We start from the raw sequence: 17500 nt of genomic DNA on the forward strand, positions 1-17500 counted from the left end.
TTTGTATGTACAAAACAAGTTTTCTTTATAGTATTGACAAAATCATATGTTTACGCATAACATAAGTTTTGACCAATACGAGGAGGGGCCCGCCAACGACCACCTCCCTATAGTAGTTTTTTACCCCACGCACTACTGCGTGCCTGTTTACAGTACTAGTGCCAGCTATCACTAGGTTTATATATCATGTTTCAGTGATATATGGGTAAATTCTACCATTTATTCTTATGTATATGGCATTTCTATGCCATATTTATACAATCCATTCATATCTTAATGTATATTTATTATATTATACATTATTATGCCTTATAGGTATTATACCTATAAGCCATATCCATACGATTCATTCACTAGTGCCGCCCCTCACTAGGTTTATAATTGTTATATCATTGATATACAATTTATTTCTATATATATGGCATTTATATGCCATATCCATACAATGCATTCACATTTCAATGTATATTTACTTGTTATACATTATTATGCCTTATAGGTATTATACCTATAAGCCATATCCATACGATTCACTTATATAAATATATGTATATTTTTCTATACATAATTTTTTTTTATTTTTGTATGGATTTCTATGCATATCCATAGTTTATATGGATATGCTTGGCGTTCTATATAGTATTGACAAATTCATATGCATAACATAAGTTTTGACCAATACGAGGAGGGGCCCGCCAACGACCACCTCCCTATAGTAGTTTTTTACCCCACGCACTATTGCGTGCCTGTTTACAGTACTAGTGCCAGCTATCACTAGGTTTATATATCGTGTTTCAGTGATATATGGGTAAATTCTACCATTTATTCTTATGTATATGGCATTTCTATGCCATATTTATACAATCCATTCATATCTTAATGTATATTTATTATATTATACATTATTATGCCTTATAGGTATTATACCTATAAGCCATATCCATACGATTCATTCACTAGTGCCGCCCCTCACTAGGTTTATAATTGTTATATCATTGATATACAATTTATTTCTATATATATGGCATTTATATGCCATATCCATACAATGCATTCACATTTCAATGTATATTTACTTGTTATACATTATTATGCCTTATAGGTATTATACCTATAAGCCATATCCATACGATTCACTTATATAAATATATGTATATTTTTTTCTATACATAATTTTTTTTTACTTTTGTATGGATTTCTATGCATATCCATAGTTTATATGGATATGCTTGGCGTTCTATATAGTATTGACAAATTCATATGCATAACATAAGTTTTGACCAATACGAGGAGGGGCCCGCCAACGACCACCTCCCTATAGTAGTTTTTTACCCCACGCACTATTGCGTGCCTGTTTACAGTACTAGTGCCAGCTATCACTAGGTTTATATATCGTGTTTCAGTGATATATGGGTAAATTCTACCATTTATTCTTATGTATATGGCATTTCTATGCCATATTTATACAATCCATTCATATCTTAATGTATATTTATTATATTATACATTATTATGCCTTATAGGTATTATACCTATAAGCCATATCCATACGATTCATTCACTAGTGCCGCCCCTCACTAGGTTTATAATTGTTATATCATTGATATACAATTTATTTCTATATATATGGCATTTATATGCCATATCCATACAATGCATTCACATTTCAATGTATATTTACTTGTTATACATTATTATGCCTTATAGGTATTATACCTATAAGCCATATCCATACGATTCACTTATATAAATATATGTATATTTTTCTATACATAATTTTTTTTACTTTTGTATGGTTTTCTATGCATATCCATAGTTTATATGGATATGCTTGGCGTTCTATATAGTATTGACAAATTCATATGCATAACATAAGTTTTGACCAATACGAGGAGGGGCCGCCAACGACCACCTCCCTATAGTAGTTTTTTACCCCACGCACTATTGCGTGCCTGTTTACAGTACTAGTGCCAGCTATCACTAGGTTTATATATCGTGTTTCAGTGATATATGGGTAAATTCTACCATTTATTCTTATGTATATGGCATTCTATGCCATATTTATACAATCCATTCATATCTTAATGTATATTTATTATATTATACATTATTATGCCTTATAGGTATTATACCTATAAGCCATATCCATACGATTCATTCACTAGTGCCGCCCCTCACTAGGTTTATAATTGTTATATCATTGATATACAATTTATTTCTATATATATGGCATTTATATGCCATATCCATACAATGCATTCACATTTCAATGTATATTTACTTGTTATACATTATTATGCCTTATAGGTATTATACCTATAAGCCATATCCATACGATTCACTTATATAAATATATGTATATTTTTCTATACATAATTTTTTTTTACTTTTGTATGGTTTTCTATGCATATCCATAGTTTATATGGATATGCTTGGCGTTCTATATAGTATTGACAAATTCATATGCATAACATAAGTTTTGACCAATACGAGGAGGGGCCCGCCAACGACCACCTCCCTATAGTAGTTTTTTACCCCACGCACTATTGCGTGCCTGTTTACAGTACTAGTGCCAGCTATCACTAGGTTTATATATCGTGTTTCAGTGATATATGGGTAAATTCTACCATTTATTCTTATGTATATGGCATTTCTATGCCATATTTATACAATCCATTCATATCTTAATGTATATTTATTATATTATACATTATTATGCCTTATAGGTATTATACCTATAAGCCATATCCATACGATTCATTCACTAGTGCCGCCCCTCACTAGGTTTATAATTGTTATATCATTGATATACAATTTATTTCTATATATATGGCATTTATATGCCATATCCATACAATGCATTCACATTTCAATGTATATTTACTTGTTATACATTATTATGCCTTATAGGTATTATACCTATAAGCCATATCCATACGATTCACTTATATAAATATATGTATATTTTTCTATACATAATTTTTTTTTACTTTTGTATGGATTTCTATGCATATCCATAGTTTATATGGATATGCTTGGCGTTCTATATAGTATTGACAAATTCATATGCATAACATAAGTTTTGACCAATACGAGGAGGGGCCCGCCAACGACCACCTCCCTATAGTAGTTTTTTACCCCACGCACTATTGCGTGCCTGTTTACAGTACTAGTGCCAGCTATCACTAGGTTTATATATCGTGTTTCAGTGATATATGGGTAAATTCTACCATTTATTCTTATGTATATGGCATTTCTATGCCATATTTATACAATCCATTCATATCTTAATGTATATTTATTATATTATACATTATTATGCCTTATAGGTATTATACCTATAAGCCATATCCATACGATTCATTCACTAGTGCCGCCCCTCACTAGGTTTATAATTGTTATATCATTGATATACAATTTATTTCTATATATATGGCATTTATATGCCATATCCATACAATGCATTCACATTTCAATGTATATTTACTTGTTATACATTATTATGCCTTATAGGTATTATACCTATAAGCCATATCCATACGATTCACTTATATAAATATATGTATATTTTTCTATACATAATTTTTTTTTTACTTTTGTATGGTTTTCTATTGCATATCCATAGTTTATATGGATATGCCTTGGCGTTCTATATAGTATTGACAAATTCATATGCATAACATAAGTTTTGACCAATACGAGGAGGGGCCCGCCAACGACCACCTCCCTATAGTAGTTTTTTACCCCACGCACTATTGCGTGCCTGTTTACAGTACTAGTGCCAGCTATCACTAGGTTTATATATCGTGTTTCAGTGATATATGGGTAATTCTACCATTTATTCTTATGTATATGGCATTTCTATGCCATATTTATACAATCCATTCATATCTTAATGTATATTTATTATATTATACATTATTATGCCTTATAGGTATTATACCTATAAGCCATATCCATACGATTCATTCACTAGTGCCGCCCCTCACTAGGTTTATAATTGTTATATCATTGATATACAATTTATTTCTATATATATGGCATTTATATGCCATATCCATACAATGCATTCACATTTCAATGTATATTTACTTGTTATACATTATTATGCCTTATAGGTATTATACCTATAAGCCATATCCATACGATTCACTTATATAAATATATGTATATTTTTCTATACATAATTTTTTTTTACTTTTGTATGGTTTTCTATGCATATCCATAGTTTATATGGATATGCTTGGCGTTCTATATAGTATTGACAAATTCATATGCATAACATAAGTTTTGACCAATACGAGGAGGGGCCCGCCAACGACCACCTCCCTATAGTAGTTTTTTACCCCACGCACTATTGCGTGCCTGTTTACAGTACTAGTGCCAGCTATCACTAGGTTTATATATCGTGTTTCAGTGATATATGGGTAAATTCTACCATTTATTCTTATGTATATGGCATTTCTATGCCATATTTATACAATCCATTCATATCTTAATGTATATTTATTATATTATACATTATTATGCCTTATAGGTATTATACCTATAAGCCATATCCATACGATTCATTCACTAGTGCCGCCCCTCACTAGGTTTATAATTGTTATATCATTGATATACAATTTATTTCTATATATATGGCATTTATATGCCATATCCATACAATGCATTCACATTTCAATGTATATTTACTTGTTATACATTATTATGCCTTATAGGTATTATACCTATAAGCCATATCCATACGATTCACTTATATAAATATATGTATATTTTTCTATACATAATTTTTTTTTACTTTTGTATGGATTTCTATGCATATCCATAGTTTATATGGATATGCTTGGCGTTCTATATAGTATTGACAAATTCATATGCATAACATAAGTTTTGACCAATACGAGGAGGGGCCCGCCAACGACCACCTCCCTATAGTAGTTTTTTACCCCACGCACTATTGCGTGCCTGTTTACAGTACTAGTGCCAGCTATCACTAGGTTTATATATCGTGTTTCAGTGATATATGGGTAAATTCTACCATTTATTCTTATGTATATGGCATTTCTATGCCATATTTATACAATCCATTCATATCTTAATGTATATTTATTATATTATACATTATTATGCCTTATAGGTATTATACCTATAAGCCATATCCATACGATTCATTCACTAGTGCCGCCCCTCACTAGGTTTATAATTGTTATATCATTGATATACAATTTATTTCTATATATATGGCATTTATATGCCATATCCATACAATGCATTCACATTTCAATGTATATTTACTTGTTATACATTATTATGCCTTATAGGTATTATACCTATAAGCCATATCCATACGATTCACTTATATAAATATATGTATATTTTTCTATACATAATTTTTTTTTACTTTTGTATGGATTTCTATGCATATCCATAGTTTATATGGATATGCTTGGCGTTCTATATAGTATTGACAAATTCATATGCATAACATAAGTTTTGACCAATACGAGGAGGGGCCCGCCAACGACCACCTCCCTATAGTAGTTTTTACCCCACGCACTATTGCGTGCATGTTTACAGTACTAGTGCCAGCTATCATTAGGTTTATATATCGTGTTTCAGTGATATATGGGTAAAATTCTACCATTTATTCTTATGTATGTATATGGCATTTCTATGCCATATTTATATAATTCATTCATATCTTAATTTTATATTTATTATATTATACATTATTATGCCTTATAGGTATTATACCTATAAGCCATATCCATACGATTCATATACTAGTGCAGCCCCTCACTAGGTTTATATATCTCATTTTAATTATATATTGGTAAATTCTATTATTTATTCTTGTGTATATGGCACTTATATGCCGCCATATCTATAAAAATGCATTTATATTTCAATGTATATTTTCTATATTATACATTATTATGCCTTAAAAAGTTATTATACCTACCATAAGGCGATATCCATACGATTCATTTATATAAAAGATATATGTATAATTTTCTATACATAATTTTTTTTTATGAATATATGGGTTTCCTAAGCATATCCATATAATACATTTAGTTTTATATGGATTAGATTGGTCTTCTTTATTGTATTGCCAAACTCATATTGATAAAATAAGTTTTGAACAATAAGAGGATCAGCCGCCAACCAACCAACCACTGCTACCATTGGAGGAACATATACTTACTTTTTATATGTCCTCTTACTTGAATGGTCCTCTCTTTACTTGAAAATTTCATTACCATAGGAATCTATTTATACATGGAATATGATTTCCACTACTTTTTCGCGTCACTAATAATTAATATGACGATACAGACTTGCTACCATAACATAAGTCTTGAACAATAATAGGAGCAGCCGCCAACCAACCACCAACCAACCAACCACTGCTACCATTGATAGTAATTTTATATGTCCTCTTTAGTTGAATTTCAATACCATAGGAATATTTATACATGGAATATGTTTTGCCACTACTTTTTCGCGTCACTAATAATATGACGATACAGTCTTGCTACCATAACATAAGTTTTGAACAATAAGAGGAGCAGACACACCAACCAACCAACCGCGCTGCTACCATTATATATACTTATATTTATATAAGTCCTCTTTACTTGAATGGCCTCTTTACTTGAATTTCAATACCATAGGAATATTTATTTATACATGGAATATGTTTTGCCACTACTTTTTCGCGTCACTAATAATATGACGATATAGACTTGCTACCATAACATAAGTTTGAACAATAAGAGGAGCAGACACCAACCAACCAACCGCTGCTACCATTGAATGAACCATATATACAAACTTTTATATATGTCCTCTTTACTTGAATTTTAATACCATAGGAATATTTATACATGGAATATGTTTGCCACTTTATCATCGCGTCACTAATAAGATGACGATACATTTTGTTTGTTCAATATTTACTTATATATTGATGTTTCCAATTTAGGTCTTTTATATTTCTTCTTCCCTACCTTACACACCACAAACAAAGTGGCGTGCGATGCTGCAAGCAAGCATAATGATTATGCCCGCTTGCAACATCTTTATTATCGAATCATCAAGCAAAGGATAAGCTTCAGTGGATCGCAGTATGGCAGCTGCTCAACCACTTACAACACCTTGCCTGTTACAAAAGTCGTTACAATTGATTCTAGGCTTTGTCATTGTATTAAATAATGCTTTTATATGTAACTAGCGCGGCATCAGGTGATCAAAGATCCTCCCAATTTACTATGTTACAAATTACATTGGCATCACATCCATTGTCGTTTATAAAGTAAATTATAAACTTTAAATGGTTTAGAAGCCATACAATGCAAATTGCCCCTTATTTATCATTGCAGTCCAGCACGGATACGACCTTAGAGGCGTTCAGGCATAATCCAACGGACGTAGCGTCATACCACTGTTCGCTCGAACAAGTATTGTGCCATTGGTCCGTACCTGCGGTTCCTCTCGTACTACGCAGGAATGCTGTCGCAACAACGTTTTGTCATTAGTAGGGTAAAACTAACCTGTCTCACGACGGTCTAAACCCAGCTCACGTTCCCTTGCATGGGTGAACAATCCAACGCTTGGTGAATTTTGCTTCACAATGATAGGAAGAGCCGACATCGAAGGATCAAAAAGCGACGTCGCTATGAACGCTTGGCCGCCACAAGCCAGTTATCCCTATGGTAACTTTTCTGACACCTCTTGTTAAAAACTCTTTAAACCAAAAGGATCGATAGGCCGAGCTTTTGCTGTCCCTGTGTGTACTGAACACCGAGATCAAGTCAGCATTTGCCCTTTTGCTCTATGTGTGGTTTCTGTCCGCACTGAGCTGGCCTTGGGACACCTCCGTTATTATTTGAGAGATGTACCGCCCCAGTCAAACTCCCTACCTGGCAATGTCCTTGAATTGGATCATACCTGAGTAATTGGAGTTATACCAAATTTTCAAATCAAAAATACATAAATGCACCGTTTTATTAAAGAATTTGTTTGCGATTATATAACAAACTCGTGATACTTTGATCAAGAAGCTTGCATCAAAACCCAATACCATAAGATATAATAAATATATCCGTATAATGGCTAGGAAATGATACACGTTCCATTTAATCAAGTAAGTAAGGAAACAATAAGAGTAGTGGTATTTCATTGGCGATACCAAACCGAAGTCTAATATCTCCCACTTATTCTACACCTCTTATGTCTCCTTACACTGCCAGATTAGAGTCAAGCTCAAAAGGGTCTTCTTTCCCCGCTAATTATTCCAAGCCCGTTCCCTTGGCTGTGGTTTCGCTAGATAGTAGATAGGGACAGGTGTGTCTCGGATCCCTCCGAACTTGTTTTACGTGGCGTGTTCCACAATGAAGGGATTACAACCACGGCATTCTAATATACCCACAAGTGAGTATATAATGCACGGGTCTAGGTTAAGCGCCAGACCAACGCCCCGGACTAGAAGCTATAGCTATGTACATAGCATCCACCCCAGTAGCAATTCGAGTACTTACTTGTCGGGCAAGCACTCCCCCTTGCGTAGGGGCGAGATCTATCTAAAATCTCTACTGTTCTGTGGGTCACAGCACCCGAGTTGTATAACGCAACATCCACGTCGAGCCCGAGGACTCTACCCGCGATATAGGTGTCAACCACAGCCACCACGATACTCCCACAAGGGGGCCAACCTCAATGAGCAGCCTTGGAGCTGCTCAACCCGTGGTACCGAAATTACAGGCTCGGTGAGCCTCACCCCTTCAGCTCCGACAAGCTCGGATGAGGGCAACCATTGCCATATTAGTCGCCTCCTACGACAAGCTATGGCAGGCTGTGGCAGTATTCTTCGCCGCTACCACACGGCAAAAGAGGTGTGGGACTAACGTCCCGGCGCCTGTGGTTCCTCCCTCGTCGCATCCATCCTTCGCCTCGAGAAGGCAGCATCGGCAAAAACTCCTAGGAGACGCATCCGTTCTGGGGTCTCGACTACTCCCGCGACGATCCATCTTCCCTGGTCTCGAACGACTCCAAGGGCATCCAGGTCCCGCAAATCGTTGTACAGGCGGCATTCACACAGTATGTGGCGCCAGTCCTCTCTTGCCACGCCACATGAGCATGCGGTCGTGGTGCTGAGGGTCCTGCCTTGCAGAAATGCGTTCATCGACCCGTGTCCTGTCAGCAAGAATCCGGCTTTGAGGGTAAAGACAAAGTCTTTCCTCTTGTAGACGAACGCTGCCTCTGGGAAAAACTCGCGAGTCACGGAGCCGTGTTCCGCGCGATCCCATCTGAGTTGCCACTCATTTAGCAGACGTTCGTCTAGCAGCGCCATCTTAGCTTTCCAGTCCAACACGGACAGGTCCTGTCCGTGGAGCCAGTCGCTCTCATCCAGGGGGACATCCTTCCTCAGCTTGAACTTCACGGCGATCCTGTGAGCATCCAGATCCATTGGAGGAGCACCAGCAAGCACCTGCAGTGCCACCGTGGACACTGTGCGGCATACCGGTAGGCATCCTAAAAGGATGGACCTCTGGCACGAGGTGAGGAGTTTAAGGGACTTGCCCCTACTCGCCGCCTTGTACCAGACCGAGGGCACCAAAGAGTGCACAGGGGACCATGAGTCCGCTGTAAATCGTCCTCTTAGCACGGGAGCTGAGCCCCCAATCGACTCGAAGCACCCGCGCTAGTCCTCCGGCAACTCCAGCCAGCCGATCTCTGAGAGCAGAGATATGCGGGAGAAAACTCAACCGCTCGCCGACTAAGATGCCAAGGTACCGGCATTTGGTGACGTAAGGCAGGCTTGCTCCAGCAAACCGTACCGTCGGTCTCCTCGTGCGTGAAAGCTGTCCTTTCAGCAACATTATTGCCGTCTTGCTGGTTGACACACTCACTCCAACCTCAGCTCCCCAGGCTCCCACGATGTCCATCAACTGCTCGCCCTTCCGCTCCAGATCGGCACGGGAATTCCCGTCGACGAAAAGCAGAAGATCATCTGCAAACGCGCTCAGAGCACAATGTGGCTCCAAGCGCTGAAGCAGCACATCCATCAGTAAATTCCAAATAAATGGACCACTGACGGACCCTTGCGGGCAGCCCCGTGTAACCGCAACTGTGGCTGCTTCATACCTGCTGATGATGCTTGCGCTACGGCCGGAAAAATAGCTTTTCCACAAGTCGATTTCTCGACAGCCTACGTCGACCAAGCCGATCCAGCACCGCACTCCACTCCACGTTGTCGAAGGCTCCCTTGAAATCGACAAAGATTCCAAGGACCCTCCTCTCGCGACTGTTGGCGACGGTGTTTTTGGCGTGCATCCACGCATCCTCCACGCAGCGTCCAGGCCTGAATCCGAATTGCCATCTGCAGCCATCCGGTAGCACATCCTTCAGCCGATTCACCATGATTCCCTCAAGCGCCTTTCCGAACACTGGCAAAAGGCATATGCCGCGATAAGAGGCAGGATCGCTCCTGTCCTTATCTGGCCCCTTTACCAGCGGTATCACTCTCGGGTTGCTTCCACTCGGCCGGAAAGTATCCTTCCGAGATGCACCGAGAGTACAGCTTCGTCAGGTGCTGAGGGATGGCACGCCATACCTCCTTGACAATACCGCCCGTGATGCCATCCATACCCGGCGATCGCCGGCTTCTCAGCCTCGCGACGCTGGTTGCCACCATCGAAGGCTTCGAGGATCGGTGGGGCACCAGGGGGTATGTCTTCTCGTGTCGTCGACTCCGCAACAGGGAAAAAGTGTGCGGAGGAAGCACACTTTGCGCAGATCGTGCCAAGTTACGGAAAGCGCGCCGTTCGAACCGGAGACATCCGAGATTCGGCTGTCTTCTTTCCGGCCTCGGCATATTCGGTATACGTGCCCCCATGGATCATCCTTGTGCCGTCCCACGAAGTCCCGCCAGTTTTGCCTCCTTTGTCGTCAAGATAAGCTTCTTGTACTGGCCTGAGGCAAATCTCAGTCCAGCGGCAAGTTGCTCAGCATCGTCGGTGCCACTCCGGCGAGCTGCCTGCAGCCTACGCCTCAGTCTCCGGACCTCTTGGCGCTTGGTACTCAGCTCAGGATTCCACCATATTACGTTTCCCCTCGCTGCAGGTATCCTGCGCCCTATCACCCTGTCGCACACATTCGTGTACGATGGAGCGAAGGGCAGACACAATGGTCGTCCAACGGCGATTCCTCCAGTTCCTCGAGACTCTGTGCTGCACTCCTTAACTCTACACTGAATCTTCGCCAACTTGCATTGGAGAGCTTCCATTGCGGTACCGGAGCTAGGCTCTCAACGGTACTGCTCGGATCTGGAGTAACCTCAACAGGTGATAATGTTGTGGTCACTCAGCTCCCAGAAGTCAACTCTCCCAATCGTAGGTTGCCCATACTCGCGCCGCTTCGTTGGCGAAGGTCACGTCGATATCACTTCTAGAGCGGTGATTATCGAACGTGAACACCTGGCTGGCCGTATTCAGTACACTGGCCACCGCTTGCGATTATCCACTCGTTCATGAGCTGTCCCCGTTCGCGGTTCAGGCGGTCTCCAGAGTTGTCTGGGGATTTGCTGAACCACATAGGGGAGACTGCGTTAGCATCAAGTCCGAGGATTGTCGGTGTTCTGCTAGCTAATAGCAGAACCGTATCCAGGTAGTCAGTGTAGGGCTCCAGAGCAGCTAGATGCTGGCAGTATACGGAGGCCAGAAAGATTGTGCCATATCTTCCTGTGACACTCACGCACACTCCGTAGTCCGTCGTCAAAGCCTCGATGGGCATGCAGATGGCAGATGGGTCGTCCACGATGATGGCAGCTTTCTTCCTCCTATCGGCGAATATCCTCATTCCTCCAGGCAGTCCAGTGAGTCGCTTGCCAGCGTCCACGTAGGGCTCCTGGACTAGTGCGAACAGGTGGCCAGCATCTCTCATCTGCTTGGCAAGCTCGATGACAGCGCAACGGCCTCGACCACAATTCGCTTGGATGAAGCTAAACATTATCAATGTCTAGCTTGCACCCTGGCTAGCAGCGCGCCGTATATCGGGCAGCCACCCGAAAGCATATAATGCCCCGAGGGCATACCCTTGTGACGGCAGTTGCGGCAGTCCACCGCATTTCTGCACTTCGCCGCGACGTGGTCGTTCTGTCCGCACTGGCGGCAGACCTGCTTCTCTCGGGCGTACCGACACTCATTGACCTTGTGGTCAAAGCCAAGGCATCGGTGGCACGCGTAGGTCGCACCTGAGAGCGGCAGCGGTAGGAAAACCACTTAATGTATACTCTCCCGCCCTCGAGAACGGCCAGCGCCTGGTCGTCTACCTCCAGCGTCACATTGATTGTGGCACCGTCAGCAGCTGACCAGGGCTTGGTCGCCAGGACAACCGCCTTCTGGAACTCCTTGAGGCTCATCTCTTCGAAGTTCTTCTCCCTGAGCTCCATCATAAACTCGTCCGGTCCCACGGAGGTGTCCACATCCTGGACCGTAACACGCGGCTTCGCAGCGGTGTTCCTCGACACCTTCAGGCCCACCTCGGCGAACTTTGCGGAGGCGACGACCTTCGTCATCTCCGCCTGCGAAGGCGTGCGAATGATCGCGCCGCCCCGCTTCAGCTCACGCACCTCGTGTACTCGTACGCCCAGAGCGGGCGCTACCTCCTTGCGGATCTTCTCAGCGATTTGCCTGCCTGACAGGGCCGGGTCGTCGCACGCAACGACAGCCGACCATGTCTCCCGAATCTTCCGCGGTGCGGGTACGGGGGCAAGGGGGGCAACAGGGGCAGCAGGTGAGGCGACTAGGTGCGCGCCTCTAGCAGCGGTGGCTGCATATGAGGCGGCCGAGGCGACCGGTGTCTGCCTCTTCAAGCGATCCTCCAGCACTCCGATGCGGATCAGCAGGGCTCCGACGACCTCCTCGTAGCGGTTTGCCAACAACTGCGTCTTAATGCTCACGGTAGGGCTCGCTACGTGGGACATCCTCAGGATATCCGCACGGATGTCGCCCATCTCGGCAGCAACGGCTCCGTTTCCCCTCCATTCCCTGTCCGAGAAGGATTTCTCTATGCTGGCTGGCACGACGAAGGTCCCTCCATCAGCAGCGGCTGCGACTGTGGCAGCGTCGGCGGGGGCAGCGGCGGGGGCAGCGGCGGGGGCAGCGGCGGCGGCAGCGGCAGCGGCTGCGGCAGCGGCAGCGGCTGCGACTGCGGCAGCGTCAGCGGCGGGGGCAGCGGCGGGGGCAGCGGCAAAGGCGTCGGCAGGGGCAGCGGCGGTTGCATCCAGCGCCAACACTTTGCACCTCGAGGCCTCCCTCAGCGGCGCTTTGTTGCGCTTGCCTCTGGCGCGCCCTCTGCCCGAGCTGCTTCCACGGCTGCTCGCACTTTCGCTCCCGGACTCGTCGACCACCATTTTTGGTGGCGCCATCTGCCGGTTATCGGCCTTACTAAGTAAGCTCTTTGATATTCGAGACTTACCCCTTCCTATCAGCTGGTTCTCAAAAGCTCGGTCAGCTGATCAGCTGATCCAAGTTCAGCGGAGACACAAACCGCACAGCTGTGGGCGACAAAATGTGCCTAAATTAGGCAAACGCCTCTCTCGAGAGAGCGCCTCTCTCGCGACACACGTGTCTTAATGGAAAATTTCCAAAAGAAAAACGCGAATATCGCCCGATTTCCGCAGAATTTCAAACGGAAAACACACGCACTGTGTTCGCAAGCACGAAACACGAATTTTCGCACTATTTTCAACAATGTACCTGTTGTTTTACTGCCTAAATGCACTTTACTCGCGGAGCGTACGGAAAAACACGTCTGTTCTCGCGAGCAACCAAACACCGACTGTGTAGATAGGGACAGTAGGAATCTCGTTAATCCATTCATGCGCGTCACTAATTAGATGACGAGGCATTTGGCTACCTTAAGAGAGTCATAGTTACTCCCGCCGTTGACCCGCGCTTACTTGAATTTCTTCACTTTGACATTCAGAGCACTGGGCAGAAATCACATTGTGTCAACACCCGCTAGGGCCATCACAATGCTTTGTTTTAATTAGACAGTCGGATTCCCCAAGTCCGTGCCAGTTCTGAATTGATTGTTAATTGATAATCGTTATAATTAATAAGAACTAATTGGTTTAACCCAATTAGTATTCTTAAAAATTTTAGCAAGAAAGTTCCACAATTGGCTACGTAACTAAACTATCCGGGGAACAAGTGACCAACATAAATGCCAGACACTCTATTTACCCAGAACGAGCACATAAACCATGTTATTGTTTCCCAATCAAGCCCGACTATCTCAATCTTCAGAGCCAATCCTTATCCCGAAGTTACGGATCTAATTTGCCGACTTCCCTTACCTACATTATTCTATCGACTAGAGACTCTTCACCTTGGAGACCAGCTGCGGATATTGGTACGGCCTGTTGAGAAGTTTGCGTGTCCCCACCATAAATTTTCAAGGTCCGAGGAGAAAATATCGACACAACAGTATATGTCATGCTCTTCTAGCCCATCTACCATATCTCTCTGCGAAAGACTTCCATGGTAGTACGGCTATAAAACAGAAAAGAAAACTCTTCCGATATCTCTCGACGGCTTCTTTATGGTCGTTCCTGTTGCCAGGATGAGCACGAGGCCCATATTTAATAACAAACGGATACTCAACAGGTTACGGAATTGGAACCGTATTCCCTTTCGTTCAAAATTATTCAAGTATATTAATTAGCTTGATTTATATAATATAATTATATTTGTATGGCATTTGTGTTTTACTTGAAAATTTTCGGCTTTCGCCTTGAACTTAGGACCGACTAACTCGTGATCAACCACTGTTCACACGAAACCCTTCTCCACTTCAGTCCTCCAAGGTCTCATTCGATTATTTGCTACTACCACCAAGATCTGTACCAATGGCAGCTCCATGCAGGCTTACGCCAAACACTTCTACGCATACCATTGTACCTTCCTACTCACTAAAGTTTCAAAATTTATATCACAAGTAATATAAATCATCTACTTTAGCGGTAATGTATAGGTATACAACTTAAGCGCCATCCATTTTAAGGGCTAGTTGCTTCGGCAGGTGAGTTGTTACACACTCCTTAGCGGATTTCGACTTCCATGATCACCGTCCTGCTGTTTTAAGCAACCAACGCCTTTCATGGTATCTGCATGAGTTGTTAATTTGGGCACCGTAACATTACGTTTGGTTCATCCCACAGCGCCAGTTCTGCTTACCAAAAGTGGCCCACTGGGCACATTATATCATAACCTTGAACTTCATATCAAGAAAGTTAAGGTTCTTACCCATTTAAAGTTTGAGAATAGGTTAAGATCGTTTCGACCCTAAGGCCTCTAATCATTCGCTTTACCAGATAAGATTATTTTATATAACATTAAAATGCACCAGCTATCCTGAGGGAAACTTCGGAAGGAACCAGCTACTAGATGGTTCGATTGGTCTTTCGCCCCTATACTCAATTCTGACAATCGATTTGCACGTCAGAACTGTTTCGGTCTTCCATCAGGGTTTCCCCTGACTTCAACCTGATCAAGTATAGTTCACCATCTTTCGGGTCACAGCATATATGCTCAAGGTACGTTCCAGTTAGAGGCATAAATAATATAAATATCATTATACATAACTATATAGAACGCCCCGGGATTGTGTTAATTAGCTATAAATAGTTAAAAAACTAATCCCATTATTAGTCAAGTTAATTACGCTATTAGGTTTATATCCCAATAACTTGCACATATGTTAGACTCCTTGGTCCGTGTTTCAAGACGGGTCCCGAAGGTATCCTGAATCTTTCGCATTGTTAATCATACAAGTGCATATAATAAACACAAAAATCAATGATAATTATGCCATTATATAATTCCGAAAAATTAACGCACTGTATTCATATAAATCTATCAGCACTTTATCAAATTAATAACATTTATTCTGTGTTAAAATGCAAGCAAATTAATTTGAATAAACTATAAGTTATATTTTATGATAAATTTTGTATGCTAATAGATTACAATGTCCTTATATGGAAAAAATGCACACTATTATCATAATATTGTTTAAATATTACAATTTTAATGATGAATTTTCCATAACGGATATTCAGGTTCATCGGGCTTAACCTCTAAGCAGTTTCACGTACTGTTTAACTCTCTATTCAGAGTTCTTTTCAACTTTCCCTCACGGTACTTGTTTACTATCGGTCTCATGGTTATATTTAGTTTTAGATGGAGTTTACCACCCACTTAGTGCTGCACTATCAAGCAACACGACTCTTTGGAAACATCATCTAGTAATCATTAACGTTATACGGGCCTGGCACCCTCTATGGGTAAATGGCCTCATTTAAGAAGGACTTAAATCGTTAATTTCTCATACTAGAATATTGACGCTCCATACACTGCATCTCACATTTGCCATATAGACAAAGTGACTTAGTGCTGAACTGATTTCTTTTCGCTCGCCGCTACTAAGAAAATCCTGGTTAGTTTCTTTTCCTCCCCTAATTAATATGCTTAAATTCAGGGGGTAGTCCCATATGAGTTGAGGTTGTGTATAACTTTTTTTGCAATTAATTCTTTATATATAATGATAAAACATTTTATTAAATTCGTTATATATTTTATATATTTGTATGGCATTTGTTTGGTCTAACGAATCAACGAAGAATAATAATATTGTCAACGGCTTTCTATTTACTAATCTTTAATAAGAGACAATTCTAGATAAATTTTTTATGCTAGACATTTCTCAGTATTATTTGATTGAAAAAGAAAATATTTCTCTTCGTTTTTCACATTCAAATTATTTACTAATGTGAGATAATGTTTTTCATATATTTGTTAATATTATGAATAATATAATAATTAAATTATTATTATCCAATAATATACCATATGCTTATAAAATTTCATTATAAAATTTATATAAACAACTTAATTAGCATAGTCTTACAACCCTCAACCATATGTAGTCCAAGCAGCACTATAAAATTAATTAAAGTACATAACAGCATGGACTGCGATATGCGTTCAAAATGTCGATGTTCATGTGTCCTGCAGTTCACACGATGACGCACAGTTTGCTGCGTTCTTCATCGACCCATGAGCCGAGTGATCCACCGCTTAGAGTTTTATATATTGGTTTGGTAATTTTGTCATATATGTTTTTATTGAAAGAAATTAAAAATACACCATTTTACTGGCATATATCAATTCCTTCAATAAATTGATTTTTATACCTAAAACGAATGCTGCGAAATGTCTTAGTTTCATATAACCAATAATATATCAAGTATTTTTTAAATGGCATTTACGGTATTAATACTTTTTTTTAGCGATATATATTGAAATTTATATAAAACATTAACCTGTAATAATCAGGTACAACATTGTACATTTTAGGTTGTTGCATTATCCAATGTATGCGCATAACTGAGATGAACAATACATATCGCAACGCGTGTATATTATGG

General features: G+C 40.8%; 1 non-coding gene and 1 pseudogene across 1 annotated transcript; both read right to left on the bottom strand.

Moving 5' to 3' along the window:
- Positions 1-7094: 7094 nt before the first annotated feature.
- Positions 7095-16578, bottom strand: LOC119559006 (annotated as a pseudogene).
- A 401-nt stretch (positions 16579-16979) lies between these two features.
- Positions 16980-17158, bottom strand: LOC119559007. Its single transcript, XR_005220589.1, has one exon. It is a non-coding gene; the product is annotated as a 5.8S ribosomal RNA (ribosomal RNA).
- Between the last annotated feature and the right edge of the window lie 342 nt (positions 17159-17500).

Source organism: Drosophila subpulchrella, unplaced genomic scaffold (assembly GCF_014743375.2).
Source record: "Drosophila subpulchrella strain 33 F10 #4 breed RU33 unplaced genomic scaffold, RU_Dsub_v1.1 Primary Assembly Seq155, whole genome shotgun sequence".
NCBI lineage: Eukaryota > Metazoa > Arthropoda > Insecta > Diptera > Drosophilidae > Drosophila > Drosophila subpulchrella.